Source organism: Anthonomus grandis, chromosome 22 (genome assembly GCF_022605725.1).
Source record: "Anthonomus grandis grandis chromosome 22, icAntGran1.3, whole genome shotgun sequence".
Lineage (NCBI taxonomy): Eukaryota > Metazoa > Arthropoda > Insecta > Coleoptera > Curculionidae > Anthonomus > Anthonomus grandis.
This window is the reverse complement of record NC_065567.1, coordinates 25,926,541-25,936,441: the sequence shown is the minus strand read 5'-3', so window position 1 is coordinate 25,936,441 and position 9,901 is coordinate 25,926,541. Positions and strand designations below refer to the sequence as shown.

Here is a 9,901-nt window from a genome sequence, read left to right as displayed (position 1 = left end):
GATTCGGCGGAGAATCAAGTTTCCAAGTTTCTAATCTTAACACACTCCGTGCGAAATCTTAATTGGAAGCGGATTTCGAAAAACATTCCCGGAATGATAATTAGGGCAGCGGTTCGGAAAAGAGGCTCATTTACGCAGACTTTCTAGCTTTCAACTTCACTAAACTAATAAGAATTTTCTGAATATAGTGTTACGGCCTAGGAGCACGTAGGCGGACCCGCGTGCCGGATATTTTCCTTTGGCCGACTTTATATATATTTTTCTCGTCTTTAAACGGCCCAATAAAGATAATCTATTGCCAAGAGTTTTGCCTAAGAATAGACCGAATATAGGAGAAGCATGCTCTTTTTGAATAACCCATTATTTCATTTATGTTTCATTTTTTAATATCAGTTACAGGAATTAATCAGTCGTTTTTTTTTAACCCTTAAATTTGCCAAAGCAACATTTGTTGTAAATGCTGCCAATAAGGAGATGATCTCATTGGATTCAAAAGGCTCTTTTTTTTCAAATCAAATCAAAATATATTAAATATAAGTTATAAATTACAATACAATAATACCTCAAAAATTCATAATTATAATAATATTTTGCCCAATAATTAAAGCTAAATAAATACCTACTTATTTTTTTTTTGAGGAGAGTAATCGAGTCTAAATATATAATCAATGCACCAATGACGCGTATGTAAAATGACATGAAGGATCCCTTGGAGTTTTAATGAAAGAACTCACAGTTTTCCCGCAATCGATTGTCAAAAATTGGGATCTTTTGAGTACACAGACCTCTGGACACATAATTTTTTCATAATTTTTTTTTCCTTAGGAAATGAAATTTTCTATATTAAGATTTTGATAAAAAAATGTTTTTTTTTTCGAACTTGCAGTAACTACAGCTTTCACTTCAAAATAACATTCTTTAAAAAAAAAAAATTCACTTCACTTAACACTTCAATTTAGATATACAGAGTGACGTTAAATTTTATATTTGACAAAGTTTTGAAAAAAAAATAAGTGTTCAAATCCTTAAACAACTAGGAGAAGACGATTTTGATAAGAGAACTGAATTTTGCGAACCTGTGACAGCCAGTTGACGAGTAAAGAACATGACAAGTCACTCTACGTGTTTTTTCACTCACTACGTGGCAGACATGTATAACACTGTAAAACATTCCACATTACAGCAGTATGCTGACGACTCACAACTGTATATTCCTGTTTCTATTGAAGATATGAATAATAATTCATTTCAGCATTAGTTTCAGTTTGATTTAATGAATCTAGAAAACTACGCAAAAAATCACAACCTCAAATTAAATGCTGAAAAATCTAAAATTCTTTTGATGTGTTCGAATAATAATTTAAGGCGAAAATTTGGAAATTGGATAAATATTCATATAAATAACACTCCAGTTCCACTTGTCCCAGAGGCAAAAAATTTGGGTATCATATTTGACAATTCTCTCGCTTTTAAACCCCATGTAAAAAATTAAAGTAGCCTATTTACGCCTGAAAAACCTTTTTAAATTTAAACGGAACTTGTTCACAAAACAAAAATATTTACTTTGTGAAAGCTTTGTTTTATCTTTGTTCGATTACGGTGATGTGGTATGTGGTGGCTCAGTACCAGAAACGCAAGTCAAAAAATTCAAAATTCCTGTATTCGATTTGCCTATAATATCCCATATAGAAACCATATAACGCCATATCTTAATGACAAAAATTTATTTAATATGACAAACAGACGAAAGCATCAACTTTATTTATCGGATTATAAAGGAAGGCCAACGGGCAAATTTGCGAGATGAATTTTTTGATTTTGAGCATGATACAATGATATTTTTGTTGTGCCACGCACAAATGATGCCGTTCTTCATTTCAGCGCTCTTTTAAATTTGCGGGGGTTAAAATGTGAAATAGTATTCCATCCAGCATTAAACAACTATCTTTAAACATATTTTCTAAAAAAATTAAATCACAGTTGCTAGTTGAACAAAGAATAGGTTAATTAACATCAGATACAAATAAAAAAAAACCATCAAATAGTCTTTACCCCTTGTCATCGACATCCACATCGACATTTTGCATTTTTCCTTTTTTTTAGGGTCTTAAATATCGGGCGTTACCCTCCTTAGTTCTTTTATCCGCTGCCGCATCTGCCGCTCTCCCGTTCTGGATTAATTTTCTTTATTATTATTATTATTATTATTGTTTGTTTCTTTTTGATTTATTTGATATAAATTAATTATTTTTAAGGGTTATTTCGTCTGCACCAACAGATTAACGGTTTTTATAACCGAGAATTAATCCTTTTTGTCAAAATTTTATTTAGGTTTATAACTGTATTTTATAATTTTATATATGGGCAAATAAAGCATTTGAATTTGAATTTGAAGTCAACTTTTACAACCGGCATAACTGTAGATACTGAGATAATGAAAATCTAATCCCAGATAATTTAATTCCTTATGATTGTTGTTTTTAATTAATTAATTAATTAATTAAATGTTATAAATAAATTGGCTGTTATCTGAAACAGAAAAACTGTAGACACTAACCTGTATATGTTAACCAAAAAAAGGCTTCAAATCAAATCAAATCAAAAAATGAGCTATTGTATAAATCCCTTTGAAGGCTCTTATTAACAAAGCTAAAAAAATAAATAAAGCTTGGATAAACAAAAATAAAATAAAAATTGGATGATTCAAAGCTATTAAACACTAAATTAAAATTGTATAAAGTAAATGAAGTTTACAAAGAGATACATAAAGTGCTTCCATTTAAAAACAAACCACCCTTAATAAGTTAAGTTTAATAAGTAAAAAAACACGTTAATTTAGATATACAGAGGGACGTTTAATTTAATATTTGACAAAGTTTTGAAAAAAAATAAGTGTTCAAATCCTTCAACAACTAGGAGATAAGAGAAATGAATTTAGTTAACATGTGACAGCGAGTTGATCAATAAAGAACATCTGCTTCCATGACGAATCAACTTTTTTTCCACTAGACTGGTAAACCGGCATAACTGTAGATACTGAGTTATTGAAAATCACAACCTTTTTCAAGAATTAATGATAACAAAATCATCGAGCCATTTTTTTAGAAAAAAATTTAACTAGACAAATTTATATAGACATCCTCGAAAACACAATATAAACGTCGAATCTTTAGAAAACCAAGTGGATGAAAATGGAAAAATAGCTTACACATTGATAGTTCGAGAGTTACTTAATGAACAATTTCCAGGGATGTGGATTGACGTGCTGCAATTGAATGGCCCGCACAGTCGCCAGACTTATCAACACTAGATTTTTTCTTTTGAGGGTTTTTAAAAAGCAAAATTTATAGAACCCCATCTGAAAATATTAATGATTTTAAGGATCGAAACACTTGCCAATGTTCGTGAGGAATTTTAAAACAGACTTTATTATTGTCTCGCGCACAACGAATAATTGTTAACACCTTTTTACACCCTTACTGTATATAAGTCTATAAACTTCCATTTTTTATACACCGTTGGATGGTAGATTGTATGCCCTTTAAACTGATGTATTAACATTATAGGATAGCCATTTGACATACCAAAGTATGACGTCGATAAAATGTTCATTATTACCAGCCACTATTCGTCGACATGCCAACTGATTTAATTTTTCTAACATTTTAATATATATATCTACATTGAGGTTAATAAGGGTGGTTGGTTTTGAAATGTAAGCACTGTATGTAACTTGTAAATGATATACTTTGGAAACTTCATTTACTTTATACAATTATAATTAGTGTTTAATAGCTTTGAATCATCCAATTTTTATATATTTGGATCTTATTCTATTGAGCTTGTATATTTCTTTTTTTCATTGTAATCAGCATATTAAGCTTTATTTATTTTTTTTAGCTTTGTTAATAAGAGCCTTCAAAGGGATTAATACAATAAATTTTTTTTTTGATTTGATGTGTGTAAAGTTTTCTATTTCAGATAACAGCCAATTTATTTATAACATTAAAAACAACAATCATAAGGAATAAACTTATCTGAAGAAACTAGAAATTAAAAGAGAAATAAGAAAGAAATCGGAATTTAATTACTTAAGCAACAGTAATACAATATAGTACTTACCAATAATACCTATAGCGACAGTAATACCTACCAATAACCCAATATATAAGAACTTTTTAGAATTAATGCCTCTCCTAAGATCTTTATTGATCCTGCAACTGTTACAATAAAATTAATGCCCTTTTATAATTTAGTGTCTTTAACTAATCTTATGTACAAAAGAAATGTATACAAAAAAAGGAGGTGCGTCCAGATTCTGTAGTTGAAACGTAATCATAATAATTAAATAAATTAACCGCACTAGTCAGTACTTAAGCCGCGTCCAGATCTGTACCACGTCGCGTCGCGAGCAGAAAACCCACGTTCACGTACGCCGCGCCGTACCAAACAACGCTTCGCACCTCGCATTGCAACCGTTTGTGCGATCCATTTTACTGATATTTTAATTTTTGTCAGTAGTTAATTTAGCGTTCAGAATGGATGTTGCTGCTGCTGCGTTTATTTATATTCATTACGCTTTATCCATAAACATTCATGATGCCTATAGAACGCAATTAAAAGAGATATACGCTCGTCAGTCCACTCCATGACACCTGCCGATAGCCAAAATAATACTAAAATAAAGAAACAAATCGTGTCGTACGGTCTCATCGTTCGTTTCCCGTCCAGACTTGCTTGGCGTCGTCGCGTACCAATCCTTTGATGTTTCGTCAGAAAACCGACTCGCCCTGGATCGCGACGAGCGCCGAACTGCAACACTTTTTAAGTTCGCGACGTTGTTCGTTTCGACGTCTAAATTGGTTCGCGACGTGGTACGGTTGCGCGACGTGGTACAGATCTGGACGCGGCTTTAGACCTACTCAACAATTTTTTTTTGCTAAGGAATGTTAACATTGTTGGCTATACATTCGCATCGCATTGCTCAGTACGTCTCGATTAGTGAACAAGTTTTCAATAGAGAGTTATTCGTGCGAGGATGACATGCAGATTTTCGGTGTTTTCGATATAGGTAGAGTCGTCTGTTTGACATGTAAGTAATTTATAACTTACAACGCTACAACTTTACAACAACACTTATATACGTTTTATATATTTTATATAAGTGTTGTTGTAAAGAAATGATCTGGAGTTCTAATTTTATTCTATCGATTTTAAGTATCTCCGATTTTGCAATATTGTTTAAAAAAAATACTTTGAAGAGAAAAATTATATTAACAGAAAGAAATTTGCGGAATACATAATAACTAACCTTATTTGCCAAAATGATAGTAGTTTTGTCGCCTCCAGGGGTTTCACTATTTGTATACAAGCCAATACAAAGCGCTGAAAAATAATATATAGGAGATGAAAAATCGGTTTTATTGACTGTCAAAATTTGGGATTTTCTTGGTATAGAATTTTTCAACAGTTGTTTTCGAAAATTTCATTATGCATAGATAAGATCTGATTTTTTGGCATGACCCAAAAATTTCTTAAATCAATAACAATTATTTAATAAATATAATAGTTTTCAAAAAAAAAAATAAATCAAAATTATGAAAATTTCGTTTTTTTTGAGGGGGAAAATTGGATATAACATTTTATTGGTACATTTTCAAAAAAAATTTTATAAGACTTTTTTGAAGTTTTTTTGACGCTATATTGACTAACAAAAAATATTTTTTAATTTTTCAAATTTTTTTTTTCAAACTTTTCACCTAAAAAGTATCCAATTTTTCAAAAAATCCCCCATAACTCTTTTATTTTTATATTCATGACTAAATATTATTTTATATGATTTGGTGTATTTTTGATTAGGATTCCAATGCTAAAAGAAAATATTCTATATCCTCACCAGTTTTTAAGAAAATTAGGAAAAACTATTTAGGGGTTTTTCTCAATTTTTTGAAAAATTGTTAGACTAAAAAATTATTTTTTTTATGCCATTTAATGCCCATTGATGTTTCAAACATCTTTTGTCTTAACAGTTTTCTTTTCCAGCCAATAGTTTTTTAGAAAAAAAAATAAAAACGAAAACTATAAACATTTTCCCATGGTAACCCTTTTTGTTTTTTTTTTTGAGGAAGTAACTTTTGGGAAAAACTTTCTTTAATATATAAGCTTTTTTGGATTTTCTAAAGCAATTTATCGATTTACAAAAAATATTTTCATTTTCCCATTCTTCAAATTTTTGGCCCACAAATTATCGAATTTTTTTAGAAAGTCCTCCATAGCTCATTTATTATGATATTTACGACTCAATGTTATTTTATATGATTTTGTGTATTTTTTATTAGGATCTTAATGCTAAAAGAAAAATGTCCATATTCCCATTAGTTTTCAAGAAAATTAGGAAAAAATATTTAGCGGTTAATTTTAATTAATGAGAAATTATTTTTCTATTGCATCTGATGTCCATAGACATTCCAAACAACTTCTGTTCTAACAGTTTTGCCAAAAATTAATTATTAAAATAATAATTTTGTGCTTTTTTCTACTTTATGGGAAATTGGACTTGTAGAGTCATGGGCTTAATATATTTTTGTCGTTACATTGCCATATTTGAGCATAAATAGATAAAATTTTTTTACTTGAAAAAAACAAACCTTTAAAGGGATTTATTTCGGAAAGCAAAATCTGGCAAAGCAAACAAAGGTACTGTTCAAATAGTATATGGATGTGTGTGTGTATATATAAGGGAAAACGGACATATTATATATGTAAGCACCGGAATTTGGTTCAACACTGTGGTGTGTATAAACACAGAGCACTTAAAGGAGACGTTAATCTTAAGTACAAACATGCCTGTCACGTCTAGTAACATTGACGTATTACCTTTGTCGCTCCACTAAAATGACTGTGTGGTTTCCATTTAGTGACTTACGGGCTTTAGCTGTGAAACAAGATTTGCAACTAAGTCACATTTTAATAGTCTTTACCGGTCGGATATTTTAATGATTAAATTTACACGAGTTTTAACTGAATCATTACATAATACTGGGAAAATAACTCCCGTTAAATCTGAGGTATAACTTGGATTTTGAGGAAAAAAATCAGTTTTGAATGGTTAAGTTAAATGTTGAGTTTACCAGCGGTTTATTCTCATCACCTACATACATCACAAAAACACCAGGTTATAACAATTTGCAACTAAGTCATATTTTAATAGTCTCTATCGGTCGCATATTTTAATGATTAAATTTACACGAGTTTTAACTGAATCATTACATAATACTGGGAAAATAACTCCCGTTAAATCTGAGGTATAACTTGGATTTTGAGAAAAAAAATCAGTTTTGAATGGTTAAGTTTACATAGAGAATATAAAACACACCTGGTATGAACTTTAAATAAAATTAAAATAGATTTTCCTAATCAAATAGAAAATAAATTTATTACAGAGGTAAAGTGCGGATCGCGAGGTACGGCGCTTGACGGTCTCGGCTAAAAATTCCGAATTTAAAAAGTCCGATTTTTCCCTCGAACAAAGTTTGTGAATGTGAAATTTTGTTTAATGAACTTGAATTAAAATTTGTGTTTGCCCAATTTTTTAATAATGAGAAAGAAAAACGCGCACCCCGGAGCTCTGATTTTCCAGGGAAATTTCTTAAGTCGATAGTCTGTCTGATTCGCGATTTTTTTCGGATATTGTTTGACAAACAGTGTCACAGTGCTTCAGAAATATCCGTTCTTTTTTAAATGTTCAATAGATATTTATTAAAAAGGAATATGTAATTGTTTTTTACAGTTAAATATTAAAAATGTTTGAAATAAAGTAGCCAATACGTAGGTAAAAATTAATTTTAAATGACACAAATCGAATCAAATTACCAAGGTATTTAAATTAATTATTAAGAAAAATGGCTATATGAGCAATATTTCTTTAGGTCTTCCAGAACTTTTGCCTGGAATCATATGACCAAATATTGTGCAACTTTTAATCATTCTTTGGAACTTTCAATTTTGTAAAAATATTACACTGCTTAATACCCTATTTGTAATTTATTTATAATTCTTTGGCAATCTTCACACAAATATATCACTAGTCGTTATAAAGTTAAGTGACCTGAACACTGGCTATTCAAAAACTGCATAGAAAATACATATTTATTAGTTTAAATAAACAGTTCCAAGCATTTTGACCAGGACATAAATTGAAAATAAAGATAAGCCAAAAATATATTCTGTGGTATTTTATTTATTTAGTGATGTGGTATTTTTTAAAAAATTCCAACCATTATGGCCAATACTATTTATTGTTTAACAAAATTATGTTCTGTCTCAGACTCGGTTTTTAAATTAATCAGTTCAAAATCCACATTAGTTCCTGGCTCTTTGACATCTGCCGTTAACGAACTGTCAATTATAATATTTTCACCTTATTTTATTATGGATTTAAAAACATCATTCTCTCTCATACACATGTTTATTTTATGGGAAGTACCCGAAATTCTTATTCGATATTGAAGTGCGATACATCATTGAAAAGAAAATTCAAAGTCCAAATTCCGTCAGAAAAAAAAGTAGCCGATGACAAAACGTCGAACATAAAATATCCTAATGACATTAAATAGAGGAGAAAAAGTGCCAATATGAACGTTGTTTATTTGTTTTTAAATTCGTTAATTAATAACGTCGAAGAAAAAAAAACTAATCCGATTTTTCAAAATTGAATTACGAAATTTTTCCCATAATTTACCCGACCTTGTATGTCCTTTAAGGTTTCCAAGATTCCTATGAAGAGGCTTGAATTTGGATCACCCTGTATATCCTAGGAATATATAAATAAGAATTCGATTTTTCCACCTATTTTCTATATCATCATTGCATTTTCTAAGTAGTGTCTAGATCGTCTACAAAAGTGTTTTTCGTAAGCCCGATTGGTCTGATTATACAAGAAAAATAACACTTTCTTCACATCCTGTTCTAATAAAAATAATAAGAGAGTATATAAAATAAAAAAATAATGAGAGAGCACTTTGAAAATCCTGAAAAAGGCGTTTTCGACGTCCGTTTTTGAGGCCAAAAATGGGCATCAAAAATGCCATATCTCGGCCATCGTAAAAGCTATGACCTTGCGGATGGTCTCGTTGGATTCAGAATGACGAAACTAAGACAAAACCGTTGGAATTTTCCCGATAGCTCCCATAGAAGCCGAGATATCGACCTTCAAAGTTTGGGTTTTTTCATTTTTCGGGTATACCCCCCGTATCGAATTTTTTCACCAAAAATCGATTTTTTTCGAAATGAAACTAAGTATACCAGCGTCTTATTTGGGTCACGAAGATTACGAAAACACCGGGTTATAACAGGATCCGAGCAGAACTAAGGGAATGAGAGCACTTTGAAAATCCTGAAAAAGTCGTTTTCGACGTCCGTTTTTGAGGCCAAAAATGGGCATCAAAAATGCCATATCTCGGCTATCGTAAAAGCTACGACCTTGCGGATGGCCTCGTTGGATTTAGAATGACGAAACTAAGACAAAACCGTTGGAATTTTCCCGATAGCTCCCATAGAAACCGAGATATCGACCTTCAAAGTTTGGGTTTTTTCATTTTTCGGGTATACCCCCACGTATCGAATTTTTTCACCAAAAATTGATTTTTTTCGAAATCAAACTAAGTATACCAGCGTCTTATTTGAGTCACCTAGATTACGAAAACACCAGGTTATAACAGGATCCGAGCAGAACTAAGGGAATGAGAGCACTTTGAAAATCCTGAAAAAGTCGTTTTCGACGTCCGTTTTTGAGGCCAAAAATGGGCATCAAAAATGCCATATCTCGGCTATCGTAAAAGCTACGACGTAGTATATAATCGAATTATGAAATTTTGCCATAATTTACCCGACCTTGTATCTC

General features: G+C 30.9%; 1 long non-coding RNA gene across 1 annotated transcript in view; it reads left to right on the top strand.

The window, feature by feature from the left end:
- The first annotated feature begins 4,960 nt into the window (after window positions 1-4,960).
- The window catches only part of LOC126749234 (uncharacterized), a 38,821-nt gene continuing 33,880 nt past the window's right edge, over window positions 4,961-9,901 (top strand). The window contains exon 1 of the long non-coding RNA XR_007664939.1: window positions 4,961-5,092. This is a non-coding gene — a long non-coding RNA (uncharacterized LOC126749234). The remainder of the gene's footprint in view (window positions 5,093-9,901) is intronic.